Source organism: Procambarus clarkii, chromosome 5 (assembly GCF_040958095.1).
Source record: "Procambarus clarkii isolate CNS0578487 chromosome 5, FALCON_Pclarkii_2.0, whole genome shotgun sequence".
Taxonomy (NCBI): Eukaryota; Metazoa; Arthropoda; class Malacostraca; order Decapoda; family Cambaridae; genus Procambarus; species Procambarus clarkii.
This window is the reverse complement of record NC_091154.1, coordinates 28,920,891-28,948,571: the sequence shown is the minus strand read 5'-3', so window position 1 is coordinate 28,948,571 and position 27,681 is coordinate 28,920,891. Positions and strand designations below refer to the sequence as shown.

Below are 27,681 nucleotides of genomic sequence, written 5' to 3'. Positions count from 1 at the left end.
GAGAATATGAAGCACCCGGGGGAGCCTTGTGGGGCTCCCACATGTGCTTACATATTCCCCATATATATATATATATATATATATATATATATATATATATATATATATATATATATATATATATATATATATATATATATATATATATATATATATATATATATATATATATATATATATATATATATATATATATAAATATATATGTAATTATTTAATTTTATTTAAAGATTTATTACAAAATTTGGGTTTATTTATAAGACGAAAGTCAAGCATAAAAACATATTTATAAGTATGTAGTTAATTTAGTTATATGTAGCTGTAGTTCTGGACCCATGTGTGCTTGCTGGTTGGTCAGTAAGCTATTGTTAGCGTTTAATAACCCGTTCGTTGTTGACAGGCTTCCAGCTTATTAGTTAGCCTGCAGTCATCGATACTGGCGTTTGTATGGTAAGAAAACCAAGTCACTGATACAATAACAACACTCCCATAGCTGTAGCCACGATCATTGTGTCGTATAATAAACAGGAGGTTAATGGTCTAGTGTTCCCACCCATAGGTCAGTGGCCATCAAGCACGACAAGTGTGTGAGTGAGCTGAAAAGTGTCACTTTCTTTCTTAGCATACAAGACAACAACATTCTTAGAGGTTGAGTTAAGTATTCACAGGAGTAACAGATACTTGACCTGCATCATAACTCTCGTTCATTAGGATATAAATTTCCATAGAGTAAAACATACGACCAAAAAGTAATCTTGAGAAAAAAAAATACATAAAGTGAAGTCTGATGAAGACAAAATTGTCTTTCAATTTCGTCTGTGAGGAGAGGAACAGGAGAGGTTCGTCCTGTGAGAGGACAACTTTACCTGAACCATAATTAAAAGAAAAGTTTACCTCAGGTCGTAAAAAAATGTCCTTGATGCTATAATGCTGGAAGGCAACACGAGAGGTCATAAAAGGGAGAAGATGGAACAGGAAGAGGAGGAAGAGGAGAAGGAGGGGGACGTGTCTACGTCAGAGCTCACAAGATCTGGTAAAATATTTATCCTCCGCAGGTAATGTTTACCTCTGGTGCCAGCAGCGGGAGACCATTCATCTGCTCCTCGACCGACGCCACGGCGGTGTGTTGTGGTAAACAGAGTCAGGAACACATGATTGTACACCTGCCCCTTCCCCCTCCACTACACACACATGACTGTATACCAGCCCCTTCCCCCCTCCACTACACACACATGACTGTATACCTGCCCCTTCCCCCTCCACTACACACACATGACTGTATACCTGCCCCTCCCCCCTCCACCACATATGATTCTACACCTGCCAAAATCTAACTCTGGAGACACATATAAAATAAGATAACGACAGCAGCGCTATCCTCTAGATTGGCAAAAGTCACATCAGCAATCAGAAACGTAAATATGGACCATTCAAGGAACTGTACCTGTGGTAAAGACAGCCCATATAAATCACACAAGAGGGGAACTCTTAAATTTCATTCACATTTAGTTTGGATATTTTCTTTTACCTGATGCAACTGTTCACCTAGCAGTAAATAGCTATGTGGAAGTTAGACAGGTGCTGTGGGCTGCTTCCTGGGGAACAGGACACCTTAACCACTCGAACAACTGCTTATATATATATATATATATATATATATATATATATATATATATATATATATATATATATATATATATATATATATATATATGTATATATATATATATATATATATATATGTGTGTGTGTGTGTGTGTGTGTGTGTGTGTGTGTGTGTGGTAGATATGATTGAGAAAAATAAGTTGAGAGTCAGTACATTAGACAACCGACGGCTTTAAATGCGGGATCGAAAAGATAACAGCTCGTTGCTGCTGGCAAAATGTAGCAATTACAAATATTAAATATGCACACCCAAACACACACACACACACACACACACACACACAAAAAAAAAAAAAAAAAAAAGTAAGTATATTTTCCCGGACACAAATATGCAAACACGTGTACCACAAAACACACAATAATACCATCCATCGCTAACACCTTCCTGTCGGAGATCTTTTCATTCCCTTGATGGCTGTGTCCGGTGTGAGAATCCATTGATACTTCACTACCCACACACTACACTCTATTGTTGTTGTTTCCTCTGCACATGGCTCATGAGCACGACAAAGCTTCCCCCTCCTCCTCCTCTCCCCCTTCTCTCCAATGAGCTATATATAGCTGGCTGCCCACCTGTTTTACCTGTGTAATGAATACCTGCTGCTCTATATATAGATTCAAACGATCAGAATAGAATTAAAATGTATATACCAAAGCGAACCATTAAATAATATGTTTTTTTGTTTTTTTTTAAACCGAGATATTATACTTTTATTTTAAGTGAATGAGACCGGGCCAAGAGGATCCGATTACAATAGAAAACAAATAAACCAAAAAAGGAAATACAAATTATCCCCCCCCCCCCCAAAAAAAATAAAACTGAATAGAATAACAATTTGCTGCAACATAATGCCGCTTAACGGTATTATACAGGCTCCAATTTGCATAACAAAATAACAAGTAAAAAAAATAAAAAGATCTGGCTTAATAATGGTATACATTTGAATATTATTTTCGTCATGAAATCCTCAGTGGTTCTAAATTTCAGCACAAAGATATTATTACACTGTAGGTGTTTGTATTATACTGTATTAGCTGCTTGTGCTATACCGTAGAGAGAGAGATGGAGAGACATACAGAGAGAGAGAGAGAGAGAGAGAGAGAGAGAGAGAGAGAGAGAGAGAGAGAGAGAGAGAGAGAGAGAGAGAGAGAGAGAGAGAGAGAGAGAGAGAGAGAGAGAGAGAGAGAGAGAGAGAGAGAGAGAGAGAGAGAGAGAGAGAGAGAGAGAGAGAGAGAGAGAGAGAGAGAGAACGTATTCTCCTTCCTCCAAACACACTCCTTAACCTTTAAATTCTCAAAAAATGATTCAGTGGCGAAAATCTTTACCGAAAAAATTGTATATTAAAATCATCCCTTTAAGCAAAGTTAATTGCGGATCCGACGAGGCTAAGTATACAGGCCAAATCTTAACATTATTTAACAAGACACCGTTATTTTTATCCGACCACCACACGGAACTCCCGATTAATCCAGAACGCTTCCTTACGTCCGGATAAAGCCGGTTAAACGGATTGCCTTCAATGGAGAATATTTCTAGCCCTTTCGACGGCATCTTAATTAGTGAAGGTCATTCATTGAGGTCGCGAAGGATTATGGTCGTGATGATTTCTGATATTAATTGGTATTTCTTTGCTGATTTAATTATATAAATTTCCTGATTTATTGTGTATTTTAACCTTTACTAATAGTTTTATTTCTTATTTGTCTCTCTATGTCATTTTTATATATTTTTCCACTTTATATTTGTATATATGTTCAACTGTTCAACCGGAATCTGTTCCTTGATATGTAAGGAATACTTGACATTGATGTTCAACTGGTTTATTGACATCAACGGCACGCTTGACACATGTGTTCAAATTGTTCAAGTAGTTCTTAGGTATCTGTTGAATATTTACCGAGCATGAACAACTGTTCAATTGGATCGTTGATACACTGGACAATGTTTTAACTGTTCAACTAGTTCGTTGAAGTACGAACACTTATATATATATATATATATATATATATATATATATATATATATATATATATATATATATATATATATATATATATATATATATATATATATATATATATAGTTCTTCTTCAGATTAATTCCATTACATAATTTTTAATTGCATCTACGATTCATAGCGATCTACGAAAGGTAAATATTGCTATCAAGAGTAAACGGTTCACTCTTATGTGAAAGTGCGTTTGCTAAGTGTATTTTTAATGTAACAAATCTCTCGAGTGCTCACTCACTAGAATGTGTTTGTTGAGTGAAGGAGGCTTAATATATCCATCAGCCCCCTCCCTTTCCCCTCTTTCCCCTCTCTTCCCCTCCCCATCCCCCTCCCCTTACCCCTAACCCCAAGACCTCAGCTGCGTGACACAAGGGATGAATGAATGTTTTGTGAGCCGGAGAGTGCAGGAATACAGACTAATTACGCTACAATGGTGTTTATCCGCGCTCAAAGGAAGAAAATAATCGGTTTGATTGTCCTCAATTTTCGTTTAAAATACGCCCACTGGATTTAACTACCCCCCCCCCCCCTCTCCTCTCCCTTTACTCCCTCCCCATTACCTCCCCATCCCCCCTATCCACTTCCCATCCCTCATTTACCTCCCTCTCCTAAAGCCAGACGCCAGCCGGACAAACGAGGTACATGTATATTGTACACAGACTTGCTTTCATTCATAGACTTGGAGGTAAACACTCATTCACAGAACACGCAAACAGTGAACACACACACACACACACGTGCACTGGAAGGGAAACATACATTACAGGATATAGATGTCTCTACATACCTCCTCTCCTGATACACAGCTAACACAGACACTCACACACAGACATACTCACACACAGACACACAGGGGCCTCGTAGCCTGGTGGATAGCGCGCAGGACTCGTAATTCTGTGACGCGGGTTCGATCCCCGGCTGAGGCAGAAACAAATGGGCAGAGATTCTTTCACCCCTGGTGCCACTATTCTCCTAGCAGCTAGCCGTAAAATAAGTACCTGGGAGTTAGACAGCTGCTACGGGCTGCTTCCTGGGGAGGGGGGAGGGGGAAAAAAATAAGTTGATTGATTGACAGTTGAGAGGCGGACCCAAAGAGCCAAAGTTCAACCCCCCGCAAGCACGACTAGGTGAGTACTAGGTGAGTACACTCACATAAACACCGATACTTAACAATATCCACTAAAAACTAAATGACAATAGTTTTTTTCCCATTTCAATGCCAATTTACACACACGTTTTTTGCTCTGTGTTAAAAATATTGTACACACTCGAGCTTTCATTTACTGTCTGAGTTGGATGGTTAAGTAGCCTTGAACAATCATTACTGGATGGAAAATAAGTGTGGGATCGTCTTTACTGATCAGTCTCTGACTGATGTATCGTATGTGTTCGATCGTGAATCGGTTTTGAATACAAACGTTTCGGAGAATCAGTCTTGGATCGTCAATCATTGCAATTTAATCCACATAAATACCTCGTAAATCTAATAACAAATGAATTTCCTTGAATTTACCTTCTCAGTTACGTCATATTAAACTCTTCCGAGAATAACTTCAGGTATTTAGTTCCCCTGTTGATTTTACAACTCCTGACTCTAAGTCATTTGTGTGTTCTCAGTCATTCAGTGACCTCTTCTCCCTCTTGTTATTCTACAAGAAAGTTGATTTCTAGAGGACAAGCATTGCTCTATTTAGTTGCCCTCTATTGCTATATTTTTTTGGAATGCATTTTCATTCTATCATCTTGTCTTTTATTTTTGGCTTTTCCCTCAATCGCATTTGAGATATTTAGTGATGCACATAGCACCAACATTAGCTACGATATTTTACTGTATAAAATCCTTTGCTGCTTGTATTAATCCAAAATCATGTATACATTTCGAGTGCTAAAAATACCTTCTTGTTTGGGTAGACAAATTATCCATTTTGCTGTTGGATATACATTCTGGTTTTAGATATACAAGTTATCCATTCTAGTGTAGGATATACAAGTTATCCATTCTGGAAGTATTCAAGTTATCCACTCATACTGATGGGGATATGTATTTTTCTAAAAATTCTGCTCTGTTTATAATTAGCCTTGACACGTGCTTCAACAACATCCCTCACTCCTACTGCACCAATTGCAACTTTTTCGTCACATTCATGAAATGTAAACTAATAGGAGATAACAAAGTCCTACCAAATCATCTTCGCACCACGAAGGAGATTTAACAGCAAATCATATAAATGTTTAATTCGAATCACCGACTCACGGAACAGATTCGACAGTGCATAGCAATTCTTAGCAATTCTTTAGTAATTCTTAGCACCCTTAGCAATTCTTATTTACGATCATACTTCTTGTCTTTCCCACTCGTGTAATTATGAGTGAGATCCTGTATACATATCTCATAAAAAGGAATTTTTTGAAATATCTGTCTTTTGTATGCTAAATGAAGTCTGTATGATCTATTACAAGATGGGAGGCTGTCAAGATGTCACTCATGGCTTTCACTCATCACTGACATTGCTCTTCAGTTATCAATTATTGCTCTACCACTTGCAACATGCCGGTTGTCATAGCATCCTGCCTCTCATGTCATAAATATCACTCGCACGTTTTGTTCACCGAGAGATTTTCCCCCCGTGTTCCTTATCCAGCATCATTAAACAACTGCATCTGATCCGCATTTAAATAAACAAATTATCTTTGATATTAACTAAAAGACAGCTCTCTCCCGTCTCTTCATTTTCTCCCCTATCTGTTCCCTTTCCCTTGCACGTATATCCCCGTTCACTTTATAATTTTCACCCCCTTCTCCTGTTCTCTCTTCCACTCATGGATCTCCATTTTCAATTCTCATCATTACTGCCTATCTTCCCCCACCTTATCTCTCTCTCTCTCCCTTCATTTATGCCCTCCTGAAATAGCTTGGTTTTTTGCGTACTTCGCGAAGAGTCCTCCTTCCCACGCCTCTCTGTTTTTAGATTATAATTTCACGGGTATTCGTCTCCTTTTCGTGTTGCATGCAACTCGCAGTCATTGGATATAAAAATACAACGAGCATTTAGAGTCGAGTCCTCTGTTTCTCATCCGTTGCACACACACACACACACACACACACACACACACACACACACACACACACACACACACACACACACACACACACACACACACACACACACACACACACACACACACAAACACACACACACACACACACACACACACACACACACACACACACACACACACACACACACACACACACACACACACACACACACACACACACACCTTTCTAACCTTACGCTCTTCCCATGCATGTGCAGTTCATCCCAATTGTCTTTTATCTTTATTATTTCAGCACAATGAGGGTTGTATATTGAACGTATTTGAGCCGCTTGTGAGGGGTTAAAGCCGTTTTCCTCCCACGTGCATTCAGTTAAGAACCGTGCTTAGAATTATCTTTTTATATAAGACACCTCATGTATATTTTTGGAATGTATACGTATACACAGCGTCCGCACGATTCAACGCAAACAATTCCTTCCCACGCAACTCTCATTAAATAGAACCTCCGTCTTTTTCATGAAGTTTATCATCCTCCTCCTCTTACGTTCAACGGATTTTATGAAGAAAATGCGCTCAAACGGTGCAGGGAAGATGCAGCATCCCCTCGTGTAATTCTCATCTCTAGGTTGATAACATCGTTGACCAAACCACACACTAGAAAGTAAAGGAACGACGACGTTTCAGTCCATCCTGGACTCAAGTCGATTGATAACATCACCTGCGCTTAATAACTATCTCGTACCTATTTACTTTCGTGCCTTACTGTCGGATGTGACCCCGTGGGGAACACCAAGGAACCTTATGTGTTTCATTCTGCTTCAGTTATTGTCTTCCTCTGGTTGTCTTCTGGTCCAGCCTTCACGTTGTTTGTGACGAAGAAACATAGGTGTTTTATGGAGTTGTAGTGTAAATCTTCCCTTCAACACGGGTATAGTGTAATCCTCCCCTCCAACACGGGTATAGTGTAATCCTTCCCTCCAACACGGGTATAGTGTAATCCTTCCCTCCAACACGGGTGTAGTGTAATCCCTCCCTCCAACACGGGTGTAGTGTAATCCTCCCCTCCAACACGGGTATAGTGTAATCCTTCCCTCCAACACGGGTATAGTGTAATTCTTCCCTTCAACATGGGTATAGTGTAATCCTTCCCTTCAACATGGGTATAGTGTAATCCCTACCTCCAACGCGGGTACAGTGTAATCCCTCCCTCCAACACGGGTACAGTGTAATCCCTCCCTCCAACACGGGTACAGTGTAATCCCTCCCTCCAACACGGGTATAATAACTGGTTCGTACCTAGAAGGGTCGTTAGATGCTAAGCTGATGAAGTCTTTGTTATGAAAGGGAGAAGTAAAGGTCGAGATCTCTGTGTGATATTTATGTTACTCGTTCTGTCTGTCTGTCTGTCTGTCTGTCTGTCTGTCTGTCTGTCTGTCTGTCTGTCTGTCTGTCTGTCTGTCTGTCTGTCTGTCTGTCTGTCTCGTATAAGCCAAATTGAATTATTTCATATTTTTCCATCCAATTAATGCCATTATAAATGTTATTTAAATATTATTATTGTTATTATTTTAATTTCATTATAAATATTATCATCATGTCAATCATGAAAATAATTTATTAATCTTAATATTAGCTGAATTTCAACTGCAAATTATTTAGTTTGAGAAATTGTTTATTTTTCCAAAAACTGGGTCCCAGCACACGTGTGGTGGAGTCCCACAGGTTTGTTTACAAAACTGTGTTCATTTGTTCCAAAAGAAACAAGTAATAGTTCATTTGTTCCAAATGAACCGCCGACAGCTCCGGTACAGCGCCCGGAGCTGTTTACTGAGACAACCCATTCATGGGTCTGGAGTCACTACTAAATACCGAGCCAGACAGATAGGAATATATATATATATATATATATATATATATATATATATATATATATATATATATATATATATATATATATATATATATATATATATATATATATATATATATATATATATTTTTTTTTTAATATATAGAAGGGGTACCACCTCTGGTGCAAATGTAGGGACCCATAGCCTCGGAGAAGAAAATAAAGAGTACTCAGAGAAGACCTTGTGGATCCTCACTGAACACCTTGATATTTTCTTCTCCTACCACCCCTATTCTTTTGTTAAGTGTGTATATTTATCTAACTTTATTTGAAAATGTCATTACACAAAAAAAGTTACAATATTGATTACATACAGGGTACAAGGCTGCTTGTCACAAGTTGAATAGCTCCTCCAGCTCCTCAGATGGCGGGCAGGAACCATGGATGCAGTGAGCATTTCCTCTCTGGATTGCCACACTAAGGCGCTGAAAAAGAAAACTGGCAGCTCTAGGGTCTCTAGTTGTTTCGATTAGCTTAGACCCCAACTCCTTTAAAAAGCTAGCAGCACTTTTACCCCAGGCACCAAGCGTCTCTGAGGCAATGGGGACAAAATTGTAGTGGTGCTCAAGGTCTCTGTATTTACGTGACTTGGCCGCTTCCCGGTGATTGGCAGCTCCTCCTGCTTGTGTAGCACTGAAGTCAACATAGGTATTGGCTAAAGTTGAAACGCAAGTGTAGTCCCACACCAACTGTCTACCATTCTTCCAGGGGTTCACCGTAATTCCGTCTGGGCGACCGACAGGCTCATCAGAGTTGCGGGACATTAGGTAACGGGGCTCTCTCTCTGCTGGACAACCGGCTGTGGTAAGGCTTCTCTTAATAATGTCATTAACCTCGCCGTGTCTTGCATGCCATCCTCCGGTCCTTTGGCAAAGAAGGCCATGCCGTCCATATCTGTCGGCCTCTGCCTCGCCGCAAATACACCTGTATTCGGTGTGGATTGGGGCAGCTAGGCGGAGAGCCACGGCAATTCGGAGGGCCTGCGGTGTGAGACGGGTGCCGGTTGCTGACATTGGGGTTGCTAATAGGAAATCACCTGCATGGGGAGCTGCTACAGCTCTAAGTCGGGCAGTGTCATGTGGTGTCGTCGCAGCTTCTAGCAAAGTTGCAGCTTCTTGGTCGGTAATGGGGCGATCCCAGCTGGATTGCTTATGGGCTTCAGAAGGCGGTGGTTGGGGTGCTGGTCCTGCGAGAGAGACCCATTTGGTTGTGCAGTCTGTGAAGCTGGGATCATGCACCCCTGCCTGTTGAACTAGGTGCTCAGGTAGGATTTCCTTCACCAGGTTGTCAGACCCCACTGAAGAGGACAGGAATGCTGGTACAGCAATTTGTGTTGCTGTGCGCACGCCAAGGCCCCCGAGTCTGACAGGAAGGGAGGCCTGTTTCCACTGTGAGTCGCTGAGGGAAAGATTGAGGGCTTTTTCTAGTGTTGATTTCAGCAAGCTGTCATACTCTTCTAATTTAATATTGTTGAAAGATGGCGAACATCTTAGAAAGTAGGTCAGCCTGGGAAGGGACAAGCATCTGGTGATGAGGTAAAGTGCATCATGAGCATCGATGTCTTCAATCCTCTCGTTCATCCTCTTCAGGTCAGTGATCTTCTTACCAAGGACCCCGTCGATGGCATTCCTTCCAAGAGGAGCACCTAGGAGTGTGCTGTCCTCAGGGTTGGTTGTATGAATGTCAGGCAAAACAACCTTTATTTGCTCTATTATGTGCTGGTTGGTGGAGGTTATTTCGCACTTGGAAGGGTTCAGGGTGAGGCCTAGGCTTGCTCCTTGCTCCTGGATTATTCTTATGTCGTCCAAGAGTGAGGCTGGGGAGCCGGCTACAGTACCATCATCCAAAAACCAAATGTTGAGCTCACTGGACAGGTTATCGGTGACTTCCTTGATAACTAGGCAGAACAGAAAAGGAGCAAGGGGGTCACCTTGTTGGACACCTTCTTGTGATTCAATTTCATGTTCCCCAAAAAGCAGGGTTAGATTCTTGCTGTAGCATGAGTTTACAAACGGGTAGAGGGAAGGAAAAAGGCGATGAACTGCACTGAGTACTGCATCCCTTCTAACCAGATTGAAAGCATTTTTGAAGTCCAGCTTTATCAGGGCTTTTTCATTCGTAATGTTGGCAATGTAGGCTCTAGCTGCATGAGCCGCTGCCTCACACCCTTGGGGAATGCCAAACCCAAGCTGTTTTGGCTTTAGCATGTCGGCTGCTGCCTGACTAACTGCTCTAGCAGCAGCCTTAGCGACGAGACGCCGGAGTGAATTGCCGACAGCTATCGGTCTGATTCCTCCATCTTTTTTCCTCAGGGCACAGAGGGTAGCGCCAAAAAAGAGAGGCCGTATGGTCTCTGGTATGTTGCCAGCTAGACATGTGTTGGCGAATCTAGTTAGTTCCACCAGGAGGCCCTGTGCAATGTCTCCCAGTGCAGGGTTGAGCATTTGTTTGATGTGGTTGAGTCGTAGTCCTGTGAACCCACCTGCTGATCCTGGTGGGAAGGATAAAGCTGCTTTGTGCACCATGGATTCGAGCACACACAGGGGTTCTGCTCTGGTGACACCGACTAGGGGAACACTGTCGTCACGAGGAGCTCTGGGTGGGTGTTTTTCCCTCAGGGCTTGTGCTGTATCGGCATCCCTGGTGGCAACTGTGTCTTCACTGGTGATGACTCTGATCGCCCCTATTGTGTTGCCTTCTTCTATTTTCTTGCTGACTGTTGCTCTGATTTTGGATGCCTCGGTTCTGCTGTTGATACCTTTCCTGCGGTGGGTGTTTTTAGCACGGGTGGGGAGGGGTGCCTGGTTGTCCTCTCTAGGAAAACTATTTATAGCCATAATGACCGAGGAAGCTAGTGATATATATATATATATATATATATATATATATATATATATATATATATATTATGACACCTACTCGTGAACTTGTGAAGCTCAAGATAGTTTGAACGTCAAACTATCTAATGAGATTTGTTTCATAATTAGTTGGTCCATAAATTGCAGCCCTATTTCCAAACCAGTGATTTCTTGTTTATTCTTATAATTTCAATTAATAAAAGTAATTTTCGTATTTCGAACGTGAATTTATATTTTTAGAGAACTCATTACAGCACCTTTGATAAAATCTTTAATTATTATGAAGAACTGAATCATATTTCCAGCTTCTCTACGCCTACTCTTTAGACTATAAAATTCATTTTCTTAACATCGCTTCACAAGGGAGATTCAGTTTGCTCGTAATTAACTTTAGTATCTTTTTCTCTATATTTGTCTCAAGACATTTGACGTAAATTTGATTTTGTGGTGGCCAAAAATGTATATATATATATATATATGTATATTTCCCTCCCTACTCTCTACATAATCCCTACATAATCCCCTTTCGGGATAACCAGGACAGATTGGGCTGTGTAATTATCAGGTGAGTACGCTAATCCAGTATGACTGTGCTTAGAGAGTGTAACTATCCCTATGTCATGGGATGCTTTTCGTTCTTCATCGCATTCTTTTAGCACCAAGGAAAATACTTTATCAGAGGGTGAGGCTATTTTAGGCACCAAAAGAATATAAGAACTGAAATTACTAAACCAAAATTGATCTGAAATAAGCAAGGACAGTGAAAGCTGGTAACATCCAACTAGTTTAATTACGCCTTCAATTGGTAATATGTATCTAGTGTGATACTGAAATTCTCACCTACTTCCAACTTACAGCCAGTGAAGTCTCGTCCGTCTCCAAGAAGTCTAACTAATTAGTTACGCTTTGTTCTGTGTTACCTGTGGCAGCATAATGTGATAATTAAACCTGTGTTTCTATATATACAGAACCCGAGAAATTACGTTGACTTGAGTGTGGGTGGTAATTTGTGATTGATGGGTACAGTTGTGATGGTTACAGGTGTGGTGGATATATATGTGTGTGATGCGAACAGGTGTAATGGATGTAAACGTGATGATTACAGGTGTGGTGGGTGCAGGTTTAATTATCACGTGTGTAGACGATAAGTCACAATAACGTGGCTGAAGATATGAGGACCAAACCATACACCAGAAGATGAAGAGACGTTTCGGTCTATCTTGGACCATTATCCAGACATACGATTAGATAATGGTCCAGGACGGACCGAAAAGTCGTCGCTTCTTCATCTTCTGGTGAATGGTTTGGTCATCATCATATTTGTAATGGGAGTACGTATGACTGGGGGACACAGGTGTGAATGGGGGGGATACATTTTGAAGGTGGATACATGTGTGATTGTTACAGGGAGTGATTGGCAGAAAAATAGATCTATACTAGTTTACAGTCTGTGTTTTGGTTGTGTTGAGAAAACGTTTTCACGGAACGAAGTTGAAAAATTTTGAGAAATGATCACAGAAAATAGGAAATGTGAAAAGCTTCTAGCGTAATATATTGGGCGTCATTTGTGATTGTTTTCTCAGAGTTTCAGTAACAATTTCATAACAATGTTCTTGAGCCTCAGAACTATAATTCGAATCCACGAAGTCACTCAATTTAGCTGACTTCCACGATTAATCTTTTGCACTCTTATAAAACAAACTTTTTAATAAAAAAAAATAATAATATCAATAGCTATTCAATATTACGGGTTAACGGAAAGTTAGGCCTATGTAAAGTTAAGCAAGTCGTTATGGTTTCACTGATTTAGTAGGTAACGACTTTTCAGGCTGGCAGTGAATGAAACATGTTTCGAGTCATTGCTTCGATCATAGTAAAGCTGACGAACACAAAATAGACAATAGTAGTCTCGCTAATAAGTCAATGTTCAAGCAACGAGTTATGAACCCAAGAGACACCTTGTCATGATGCTGGGTGACTTATGCCTGCCTCACGATCGACCACCAGATTTAACTCCCTTTGTTTGCCAAAGGGAGTGGCGAACAGAGTCAAACAGAGTGGCAAACAAAGGAAGTGACAAAGGGAACAATCTAGATCTAACTACGTTCGTGTCACTCCCTTTGTTGCCAAGTTCATAAAGCAAGCGGGAAGGATTCAATACTCTGTGTGCAACATTCAGTCCAAGGATATAATCGCCTTTGGAGAAGAAAGCACCGAGACGTCTTCACATTCATGCCTCGTTATAAATCTCAGCTGAGAACGTAGGCAGACTAATATTCCACCGGCTGAAATCTATTTATATGAATGATTGTCCCGAGTCATCATAATATCTTCACGAGTGTAGTAAGTGCTCCCGATATAAGATGAACAAGCATCATTCAGTTGACTGGTTCAAAGTCATCTGTATGAATGGGGTAATAGGCTTCATGCGCAATTTGTACCCAAGTTCGGAGACTTCGCGAACTTTTGACAGCTAAAAATATGTCAAATTTTTGACATAGTTGAGAAAGCTATTAAAAAAATCCCAGCTGCTGCTTAGATACATAATACATACGTATAGTCATTCATCAACCAGATACAAAATGGATATCAGGAAATGGGAACTCAAAATTATTAAAATTTGCATTGATAAATGCGAAATATATGTCACTAAACATAAGATAGACTCACATCAATAACGCACGAAGCCAGGTTGACAAACACCTTATGTACTAAACACGTTATGTACAAACGTTATGTGCCACACGTAGGTCGTGCATGACGCAAGCAGCTTGTATAGTCCAAACTCCTCGTAAACAAACTTGTATGAATGAAGCCCACACTCCCATTGAGAACTCTTGGTCGAAATGTAGAGAGGATGTGTGTGTGGGATGCTGTTTGTTCAGCTGGTTGGTACTTGTTTACAGGGGATGAGCCTCATCCTCTTAAGCTCTGGCAGGTATATATATATATATATATATATATATATATATATATATATATATATATATATATATATATATATATATATATATATATATGTGATTGATGGTATGTATGATAATATGGATAATATGTATTAATCTGTGAACTCGCAACTCATTCATCTGTGAGCTTTTATCTCAGGCATCTGTGAGGCTGCATGCTGATAATTAACTCTTAAACTAGAGGGAGAAATTTATATAATTAGCAACTTGATTTTGTGGGATTTCTGAAGATAGTTTGGCACAACTGTTTTGGAGCTGGACCCTGAGAGGAGTGATAAAAGTAGGAATAGGTTTGAAGGCTGGAGGAAAAGGAAGATTGGAAGAGGAATTGAAGGGGGGAAGGAGAGATTGGAAGGGGTGTAAAGAATCATTGTTGTTAGGAACTCGAGTCAAGCGTCCAATAACAGAGGTGTTTAATATTCTATAGCAGTCAAGTTGGTTTCTGATATCTCTTATATAATGAGGTCGACTGATTTGTTTTTCATTTTACTTCTAATAGTAATGTCATGTATATAGTGTCACACAGTTTGTAATCATGTACAATAATGTTTACAACTAAAAAAAATAGGGGTGGCAGTAGAAGCAAAAAATTCTAGAAATCAGAGACACACTACAATTTTTCTCTGGATGCTGCCTATTTACTTCTCCAAGGTTATAGGGCCTCATGATTCCATTCCACCAGAGGTTGCACCCCCTCTGATTATATATATATATATATATATATATATATATATATATATATATATATACATATATATATATATATACATATATATATATATATATATATATATATATATATATATATATATATATATATATATATATATAAAGTAAATATTTGTATAGTACAGTTTTATTCATGCATTTCTATTATATATAAATGTATTACTGTCGCTCGAAGTTTAAAACAGACAGACAGTGTTTGAGCGAGTGATAATGACTCTGACTCTCTGACTGTGGAGGATTATGATTGTCTAGGTGAAGCTGATCATGCTCAATTATACAAATAATTATGACAACAAAATTTTTAAACTAGCACTGATTTCAAAAATAATAATTATCATCATTATAATAATAATAGGATAATAATCCACACCAGTGTATTTGTGAAATTTATGAAAATAATTTACACCAAGACTTTTACACTCTCCTGAGTGCTTTATCAAGGTCTGAGTGTGTGGTGAGAACCAGACTTACATCTCTACGTCTAATCAGCGTCAACGTTTGGACGTTGAGATGTAAGTCTCGTCCTAATCACACACTTAGACTTTCACAAAGCACTCAGGAGAGTGTGAAAGACTTGGTGAAAATTATTTCCATAAATTTCACAAATACACCAGTGTAGGTTTTCATCCTATGTTATTATGTCTGTGAGAAAACATTAACATTACTTAATAATAATGATAATAATAATATTATTATTAATAACAGTAATACTCTTTCATAAAACAAAACAAAAATGTTTGCCATCAAAGTTACATCGACGACAAACCAAAATGATCAAGAGCAACAAAAAACAGGTTAAAACAAAAAGGTCCTTTAACCCGCGTTGTAATGATGTAGATCATATTTATTTCAAGTGAGGCTCATCACGTCAAAACAACTGTCTCTCTCTGTCTCTCTCTCTCTCTCTCTCTCTCTCTCTCTCTCTCTCTCTCTCTCTCTCTCTCTCTCTCTCTCTCTCTCTCTCTCTCTCTCTCTCTCTCTCTCTCTCTCTCTCTCTGTCTCTCTCTCTCTCTCTCTCTCTCTCTCTCTCTCTCTCTCTCTCTCTCTCTCTCTCTCTCTCTCTCTCTCTCTCTCTCTCTCTGCCTTCTGAAGGAAAACACACGTTCTAATGTGATAGTGTTTATAACAGTGCAATTACAATGCTTTCATAAATCTCAGAGAATATATATATATATATATATATATATATATATATATATATATATATATATATCAAATTACAGATAAAAAACAGAAAGCAGAGTAAAGACGATTGTGCCATCACGAAACCAACAATGAAAGAGTCTTACCACTAATTAAAAATCTGCGGGAGACACGGGCCGCTGCTTGGCTTATTTTAAGGAACAAACACGTCACATACACACACACTCACACACACACACACACACACACACACACACTCACACACACACACACACACACACACACACACACACGCACACACACACACACTCACACACACACACACACACACACGCACACACACACACACACACACACACACACACACACACACACACACACACACACACACACACACACACTCACACTCACGCATACACAAACACCCTGTGTTTGTTTATGCGTGAGAGGGGTTTGTCTGATACACTTGTAACTAAACACAACAGCATTGTGACTTGATAATTTGCTTATGGATATTTTTCATTCTATGTAAGTAATTTATATAATACCATTTAGCGAGTGAAGACTCTATAAATCACTTAATCTTTTCATTTAATTTCTTCGTCGTTTCATCAAAAATGTAACATCTTCATGCATACACTCTCTGACACTCGGGACACAGGAATACTAATTATACATGATTAGTTGACTGATTGATAGAGAGTGAGCCACCCAAGAGGCTGCACGAGCATTAATTTTACATGGAAAAACTTAGACATTCATATGTGTGGGAAACTAACCCTTCGAGTCAGTACTCTTTAATCGTAAAGTGAGACGAAGGATCGGGTTAGATAACTGCTGCCTTAATATATAGACAGCATTCACAGAGGGAGAGTAAGCCACTACTTCTTTATTTCCTGGAATGTCAGGCAATCAACGACCTTAGGAAAGCTTCAAACGTTCCCGAATCTTGCAGTAACCACCCTGAAGCCATCAACACAGCCACTCTTCTGGTCAAAAGAGGTGTCCAGCAGCTGGACACCCTCATAAATACTGTCAACCAATATCCTCCCCCGCGATAGCTGCCAGACGATTTAAATGTGACCTCAGCACATAGTGTACATATTAACTTAAAAAAAACTACCACTTACGGGCTATTCATGCCCGTGCCACCTCTTGGTTGGCCTAATCTTCATCAATCAATCAATCACAGAGAGAGAGAGAGAGAGAGAGAGAGAGAGAGAGAGAGAGAGAGAGAGAGAGAGAGAGAGAGAGAGAGAGAGAGAGAGAGAGAGAGAGAGAGAGAGAGAGAGAGAGAGAGAGAGAGAGAGAGAGAGAGAGAGAGAGAGAGAGAGAGAGAGAGAGAGAGAGAGAGAGAGAGAGAGAGAGAGAGAGAGAGAGAGAGAGAGAGAGAGAGAGAGAGAGAGAGAGAGAGAGAGAGAGAGAGAGAGAGAGAGAGAGAGAGAGAGAGAGAGAGAGAGAGAGAGAGAGAGAGAGAGAGAGAGAGAGAGAGAGAGAGAGAGAGAGAGAGAGAGAGAGAGAGAGAGAGAGAGAGAGAGAGAGAGAGAGAGAGAGAGAGAGAGAGAGAGAGAGAGAGAGAGAGAGAGAGAGAGAGAGAGAGAGAGAGAGAGAGAGAGAGAGAGAGAGAGAGAGAGAGAGAGAGAGAGAGAGAGAGAGAGAGAGAGAGAGAGAGAGAGAGAGAGAGAGAGAGAGAGAGAGAGAGGTAGGTTCAAAGTTAATTACTGTGTCTCTGGATACAACAATTGCTCTACTGGACATATTAAACTAGATTCCGTGATGCAAAGTTTTAATTAACATGCAAATCTCTGGCCTCAGCCATTTCAACGAATTACGGTGTGCATCGTATTGAACTATCATTGTCGTGTTTTCGAGTTAGTTTTCGAAATTAAAAAACTATAATGGAAATGCATGTTTTGTTACAATGTGCTGTCAGGAAACAAAGTTTAGGTTGTTGTTAAATTTGTTTGCCATGCTTAGTGGATTTATGCAATTCTCTCCTTAAATAAAAATGGATAATACTCATTAAAATGGAATGAACGAGAGAGTGAAACGGGAAAGATAAGTGTTCTATCTCTTCACAATCGCTTCTCAAAACTTGTCCTGTCCTGCACTTCTCTTCCTCTTCCAACTCTTTTCCTTAACTTTCCCACGACCCTCAAACCCTTTTCCTTTCTTCTCCCTTACCCACGTACTCCCTAAATTTAATGCAAGAAGTCACATTTTTATTTTACATATTTCCAAATTAAATTTATCTGTTAATTTAAATTCATCCCGTCTGACCAACCACTTGGACTGAACGGTAGAGCGACAGTCTCGATTCATGCAGGTCGGCGTTTAATACCCAATTCTCCAAGTGGTTGTGCACCATTCCTCCCCCCCCTCCCCACCTCCTGTCCCGTCCCATCCCAAATCCTTATCCTGGTCCGAACCAATTGCTCTGTAGTCGTAATGGCTTGGCGCTTTTCCCTGATAATTCCCTCCCTCCACCTCATCGTCTCATCTTTTTTATCTATGTCAATTCCTTTTTTAAAATTTTTATATATCGTTTCAATATTCTCTCTATTTTGCCTAACGCAGGAATCTGTCTCTCCTTCACTTTATGTTGTTTCTCAGGTCTTCTGACTACTGAGTCTCAACTGTCAATCAACTGATGTACAGATTCCTGAGCCTGCTGGGCTCTATCATATCTACATTTGAAACTGTATATTGAGTCAGCCTCCACCACATCACTGCCTAATGCATTCCACCTGTTAACTACTCTGACACTGGAGAAAAATCTTTCTAACGTCTCTGTGGCTCATTTGGGCACTAAGCTTCAACCTGCGTCCCCTTGTTCGTGTTTCGCCCATCCTAGTTTGTCTTTGTCCATCCCGTCAATTCCTCTGAGAATTTTGAAGATGGCGATCATATCTCCTCTAACTCCAGGCTGGAGCTGCATAATCCAGGATTGGTCTGGCATATGTGTGTGCATGCGTGCGTGTCTGTTTTATAATAAATTCACCTAGCTGTTAGACTCGCGACTAAACCCATAATTAACTAACATGTAAGTTCCTCGATCCATTTTCACCGGGTATAACCATATTTAAAGCTGTGTATGAAATTTGTCCTCAACCACCTCCTTTTTTTAGTGCATTCCATTGGTTCACAATTCTGAGTACCGAAAAAAGGGAATCAGTGTCCTATGATAAGACACGTTGACTAACAACGGGCATAATTAGCTCTGCTATGAACCCTTAAGGGACTCCACCGCGGTAACTCACACTCTCACTCTGTCTTCCGACGTAGAGGTAGCCTTGTCTCCCCCGGCACACCTGCCCTCTTACTCCAGACTGTGTGTGGGCGTACGTGTATATTTCATGCGCTATATAAGTAAAATGATACATTGTTATTTTCCAAAAATTCATATAGTGTTACATCCAGCTTCATAATCTCGGTTCACGCTCACTGCATCAACCCGAGAAAAGCCAATTACACTTCAGGAAATTGAGGAAACTGAGGAAATTTACGTGATATGAAACTCTAAGTTGGAGATGTGTATATATATATAGAGAGAAATGTCCACATTCCTTTCCTCGTAATAACTTCCGCTCCAGGTGGGCTCTCTAGCTATCACTTAGGAGTGAAGCTCCCGACCTGAGAATACACCCGTGACCCTCGTGATGAAACATTGAGTGTGAAGCTCAAGTTTTCTCTCCTACTGTTCATGGCATTTGGTATATTACGTCCAACGTGTCTGCAACCACGAGTATGTAGAAGGGGAATATTTTCAATACTATGCAACTATTTATTTATATATTTCTTTGGCAGGATCTACCTGATGATGCTTGACCGAGCAGTCACATCTAAGTGAGTACACGCACATACACACAACATATCGTTGTTGAATTAATATGACTCGGCTACAGGACATGAGCCAGGCATATAAAATAATCAGGGGTTTACCCATTGAATACTGAGACAGGATCCTTAGGTTAAGCAATAGCGTATCAAGAGGTTCTTTCGTAGGAGCTAAATACATCTTTGGGACATATACTGTATTGATATGCTTTTAAAGACGCCCAGATGCATGAATCGATAGATGAACAGATTCACAAACCCACAAACTCAAAAACTCTGAAATCCCTTAATGCTGATTTTAGTCGCAAACTTTTTTTTCAATAATAGAATATATACAGGTGTTACTCGATAACTGATTGAGTTACTAAAACAGCATAGTCTAATCCCCACCAACCTGTCCACTCAACTAGTACGCTTCATTTCGCACGTTATGGTTCCCAACGTGCAAATTACAAAGTACTATGGCAAGTTACGGCTCACCAATATCTAGGTTTTATGGGCATCGTTTGGTTAGGTACGGTGGGTGGCTTGGGCTCAGGCATTTCAAGTTACGTTTGCAATGTTTATGTTATTGTCTGAACTTATTCAGACTCATCCAAGATGCTGAGAAAGTCAATTGTTACAAATGATTCAGACTCATCCAAGATGCTGAGAAAGTCAATTGTTACAAATGATTCAGACTCATCCAAGATCCTGAGTCAGTCCATTATTACAAATGATTCAGACTCATCCAAGATCCTGAATTTAACCTCCCAAAAATTCACACTCAAGCAATAATTGAAACCAGTCAACACTCAGAGCCTGGACTCGGCAGGGAATCCTGTCCTGAAATAACCTTGATTGCTGTCTCGTCATTAAACCTGACAAGAACAAACCCGTCTCCATGGAAATAAGAAGAGATGCCGACTTCCTCTTCCAAGAAACACCTGCACCCTTAATTAATAATTAGCCGGCGATGTCAATCAACCTTTGATCCGTCAACTATCAGATGACTTTATTATAGAACGAAGTCGCAGACAAATAAATCCTTTAATATTTTACTGGGTTTCATTGACTTGACGATCATAGGGGACAATAGTATAAGTAATCTTGGACACAAATTTCTACATTTTGGTCATATATCTACGTTAATTTTAACTCCAATGGAAAATTTTTTTAACCTCATACATAATGAAATGGGTAGCTTTATCATTTAATAAGAAAAAAATTAGAGAAAATATATTTATTCAGGAAAACTTGGCTTATTAGGCAAATCGGGCCTTGCATAGTAGGCTGAGAAGTGCGTTCTGGCTTCTAGGTACGACATATATATATATATATATATATATATATATATATATATATATATATATATATATATATATATATATATATATATATATATATATATATATATATATATATATATATATATATATATTAGTATATTTTGGTAGCAGTCTTTCCTGTAGACATATATTATTAAATATGACCGAAAAAGTAAGATTAATAATTCTAACACGAATTTTCTCAATCTTTCGTACATTACGCTTCACTGTTGGAGGTAAATCAAAAATCACTTCTCCAAAATTCATTTTTATTTCTAGTCTGACGCGACACGGGCGCGTTTCGTAAAACTTATTACATTTTCAAAGACTTCACAAATACACAACTGATTAGAACTTACGTCTCTCTGATATTATATCTACATTTGAGTGAGGTGGGAAGGGTGATGTGGCATTAACACAAGACAGAACAGGAGGGGATATTAATAGGGTATTAAAAGTATCAACACAAGACAGAACAGAAACAATGGGTATTGAATAGAAGTGTTTGTAGAAAGCCTATTGGTCCATATTTCTTGATGCTTCTATATTGGAGCGGAGTCTTGAGGTGGGTAGAATATAGTTGTGCATGCACAACTATATTCTACCCACCTCAAGACTCCGCTCCAATATAGAAGCATCAAGAAATATGGACCAATAGGCTTTCTACAAACACTTCTATTCAATACCCATTGTTTCTGTTCTGTCTTGTGTTGATACTTTTAATACCCTATTAATATCCCCTCCTGTTCTGTCTTGTGTTAATGCCACATCACCCTTCCCACCTCACTCAAATGTAGATATAATATCAGAGAGACGTAAGTTCTAATCAGTTGTGTATTTGTGAAGTCTTTGAAAATGTAATAAGTTTTACGAAACGCGCCCGTGTCGCGTCAGACTAGAAATAAAAATGAATTTTGGAGAAGTGATTTTTGATTTACCTCCAACAGTGAAGCGTAATGTACGAAAGATTGAGAAAATTCGTGTTAGAATTATTAATCTTACTTTTTCGGTCATATTTAATAATATATATATATATATATATATATATATATATATATATATATATATATATATATATATATATATATATATATATATATATACATATACATATATATATATATATATATATATATATATATATATATATATATATATATATACATATACATATATATATATATATATATATATATATATACATATACATATATATATATATATATATATATATATATATATATATATATATATATATATATATATATCATATATATATATATATATATATATATATATATATATATATATATATATATATATCATATATATATATATATATATATATATATATATATATATATATATATATATATATATATATATATATATATATATATATATATTATACAGCTGATGCCATCTATCGGCATATAAGTACACTATCAATATGTCAGGCCAACAACAGCAATAAGATACAGCAAATGCCATCTATCGGAATAAAATATCAACAGGCCAGCCTACAAGATACAGCTGGTGCCATCTGTTGGCATGACATTACACTATCAACAGGCCAGCAGCTGCTCATAAGGCGGGTTGTTGGGCTGAATGCATTCCCGCGCCTGTATCTCATTGGTAGAATACCTATGTTGACACTCACCACAATAGCCAATCATAGGAAGGGATCAGCTAACTGCTCCACCCACTTCATAATTTCATGGTGTTTAGCACACCAGCCTGCTTATGACATTTTGTTTCAACTATTTTCTGAACAAAATGTGAACTTTTAACCATTTGAAAATTGTTAATTAATTGATTAATTGAAACTATTGTAGGATACAGCCGTTGTTATAAAAAAATAATAGACCTGGATACCTATCCTGTGACGTCACCAATTGGAGGCGGTACACACACACACACACACACACACACACACACACACACACACACACACACACACACACACACACACACACACACATAATAGACACATACACACAACAAAAATGTTGTTAAAAGAAAAAAACGTTTTTGTCGCATAGTCAAAAAATGACCAGCTGACTATAAATAGGCATGAAAGAGTAGAGTGGACAGGCTGCATTTTCTTGAACTGTCAGAAAGCCTTTGACACAGTACCCCATAAAAAGCTGTTATAAAATTTGGAGAAACAGGCAAGGAGTAAAATGTAAGGCGCTCCATTGGATAAGGGAGTATCTAAGCAACAGGAAACAGCGAGTAATTGTGAGGGGGGAGACATCAGAGTGGTAAGATGTCACCAGCGGAGTCCCACAGGGTTTTGTACTTTGACCCATCCATTTTCTGATATATGTAAACGATCTTCCAGAGGATATTGACTCATTCCTCTCACTGTTAGCTAATGCAAAAGTTATGAGAAGAATCAAGACAGATGAAAATAGACAGAGACTACAAGACTATTTGTACAAGCTGGAAGAATGGTCTAGCAAATGGCTACTAAAGTTTAACTCAGGAAAGTGTAAAGTAATGCGAGCTAATGTATAAAATAAAGGAGCTAAACCTCACGTCTCTGGAAGACAGAAGAGTCAGGAAAGACATGATAACCACCTAGAAGATTCTCAGGGAAATTGACCGAGTGGACAAAGACAAACTATTCAGCATAAGTGGAAAAACGAACAAGGGAACACAGGTGGAAACATAGTATCCAAATGAGTCATAGAGACATTAGAAAGAATTTGTTTCAGCGTCGGAGAAGTTAACAGATGGAATGCATTAGGCAGTGATGTGGTGAAGGCTGACTCCATACACAGTTTCAAATGTAGATTTGATAGAGCCCGATAGGCTCAGGAATCTGTACAAAGGTTGATTGACAGTTGAGAAGCGGGACCAAAGAGCCAGAGCTCAATCCCCGCCAGTACAACTAGGTGAGTACAACCACACACTCACGTCCGCAATGAATAAGGTAACCAGACATCGCCCACAAGCGATCCCACTCCCACATTATCAACAGAAACTCATTTCTTCGTTAAACTTATCCAGTTCCTCTAAAATATTTCAGATTTCAGGATTAACGTCACCGCTTGAATAATACGAGAATAAACAAAAATGTCAGAATCTAGAATTAACTTGTATTAATAATACAGTACAAATATACAAAACAAAATTTTTCAGAATCCAGGACTGAGGTCATCGATCGTGTAATTTGAGTAAATAATTTGTTGTTATAACCAAGGTATAACGTTACCAATTACATAATACGAGACTAAAAAAAACAGTCCAGAACGCATGATTATTGAAGGTACTACGCACGTTCTGTAATATATATACTCGCCTCATTTGTTCCTAGAGACAGAGCAAATGACAACGCCATGAAATACCTCCAAGGGGACGTCAGAGAACCCTGAGAACCACTAATAACCACCATCTTCAATTCCTCACCCTGTTATGCGGCTGCCACCACCCATTCACCGCCGTATAATCACAACATTGCAGACACCAAACTTCAAAGTACTATAGTCAATGTCACGCATCAGACCGAGAGGAAGAGACAGCGTATTGTTCATTAGAACAGCGTTCCAATCTAACCCGGAAGCCAGGCTTGGGCACGTCCCGCATACCTAGCCAAAATTGTGTCCTTGTGCAATGCTATGCAATTTGGAAATAGAACGACGGCTACTAACTCGGGTACATACAGTTTATTTCCCCTATTTATAAACGGGGAAAATGAAATGACAAGCGTATATTAGAAGGAAAAATACTTCCCTGATATGTTGAAAGACGGCGAAAAATACCACTCTTTTTGTATTTCATGCAATACTTATGTAGAGAAATACACAGCCCAGCTCCCTAAAATAAGAGTACTTATTGCGACTCTGTGTTCGAAAGTACAAATATGTAGTGAGAGACAACGACAAAGTAGACTTTTGTATTACCGAATTTGGACAAACTGTAAAATGTTCTTGTTTACATTAATGTTTCTAATTAAACCTAATCGAGACTAACTTAACCATCTTGGGTCTAATACACGCTATCTGTGGCCTAATTAAGTATTTATGCTCTATACTAGGCCTATGAATATTGACGTTCGGATTTAGCTTAATTTTTTCCAAACTCTATAAATATTTGTACCAAAATGAATTACCGGGAATCCATTACAACATATTGGTACGATCGACCACAGTTACAAAAGGTGGGATCATTTCAGGAGTATGGGTTGCATATACAACACCTGTATGTTGATAAAACCAGCGTAAAAAACAAATTTTCCAGCGAAAAGACAAATTTTCAAGTGAAAAGACAAATTTTCCAGCAAAGAGAGAAAAAGAAAAAAGACATTCAGAGTTTCAATTTCACTATTTAAACGCTGTTAAATAAGTACATATGATACTTGTTTGTACTCTTATCTACCCAGAAGATAACACCCAATGAACCAATAGGCCTGCTATCTTCCTCTTGAACTCAAAAGTATTATGTGATGAGAGAGCGAGGTACAACTTAATACTAATGTGTTTAGGGGGGTGTTTTTTCCTAATAAAATAAAGATCGGTTGCAACTAAACTAAGAGTTTTGAACAAAAGTCATGCATTTCAAGTCGTAACTAATCCCCCGTAAATGTACACGGCGAACACATCTAATACGGCTGCAAACTTAATCAAAGTTAAGCGGGATAATAATTTAATTTATAACCAAAATATTAAACTTATATACTGCAAAGTACAAAATCCCTCCACAAAAATTACTTTCGAAATAAAATTCTTGTCCGGCATGTGACGGGAATCATGGCAAATGTGGTATTTGCAGTTTGGTGAGTTTCATTGCGTTTCAATATCAAAAGCGATATTGGTTTTCCGCCTCACCCAGAGGAAATATATTTAACTAATAGAACAAACTCAAACATGAGAGAATATTCGAGTACAAACATTGTCAACAAAATCTGAATTGGCCATAAATTCACACACACACACACACACACACACACACACACACACACACACACACACACACACACACACACACACACACACACACACACACACAAACACACACACACACACACACACACACACACACACACACACACACACACACACACACACACACACACACACACACACACACACACACACACACACACACAAACCCAGCCTAACATAACCAAGACCAGAAACATTCCAACAACTGACGCGCCACAGAAACGAACTCGACAGAGCCCTCGGCTTAGGAAAAGGCAACAGAAAACCCGTCAGGAAAGCCGATCACATCCCCCAGAGACCGGGAGCTGTGCGGGGGGATTTTCCCAGCGTGCGAGACAACCCGGAAGCTTGGTTAAGGTCTCGACATGTCAGCCTTCCTTCACATCCTCTATTGCGTTGACGGCCGCCTGATAAACACAGCGGGGGTGGCGGAGGTGGAGTAAAGAGAGGAAGAGTCTGATGATGAAAAGATTTTGAGAGAGAGAAAGAGAGAGGGAGAGAGAAGGGAGAGATGCTGATGGGAAGAGTTTGAGGAGTGCAACACACACACACACACACACACACACACACACACACACACACACACACACACACACATGATGCACACTCACCCAGTGACATAACTTGGGTAGGATTCACTGGGAACCAGTCCACCCCTGCTCTACCCAGCAGTAATTTGGGACATGTGAAGGAAATAATCTCTGAGCCTGCTAACAGGAGACAGAAGGCATCTACTTCTGTACCCACCTGTGACAAAAATAAAATAATTCGTGGAAGAAACATATTATTTTTGGCTCCTTTCTGTGAAATATTCTTCATCGTCTCGGGTTTCCTAATCAGGCAACTTTGCTGCGAGTCTGGCCAAAGGATATCTAACAGAGGCCAAACCAACAGGGGTATATATCTTCCTGTTATCCCTTGGCCGCAGCTTCATCGTGACTTAAAAACCCAACGATGAATAGGACTGGACAAATTGGCTCTTCTTTATTGATATCCGTTCTCATTATATGTTAATGAGAAATAAATAACCTTCAGTTTGAATATTCTTAATACTAAAAATCGACTTCTTCTTTTTTATCATGCTTTAGACGTTGATGAGAATGATTTGACGTGCAGAGAAGGATGATAAAATTAATCCCAGTAATTAAGAGCCTTATGAAGAGAGATTTAAAAAAAAAACTTAATTGAAATTCACTAGAATGACGAAGAGTGAGAGGAAATATGACTGAAGAATTTCAGACAATCA

General features: G+C 39.0%; 1 protein-coding gene across 1 annotated transcript in view; it reads right to left on the bottom strand.

Annotated features, from left to right (window-relative positions):
- LOC138352428 (kin of IRRE-like protein 2) overlaps nt 1-27,681 on the bottom strand; it is a gene marked incomplete at its 3' end in the record, with an annotated part of 61,730 nt that overhangs the window by 19,698 nt on the left and 14,351 nt on the right.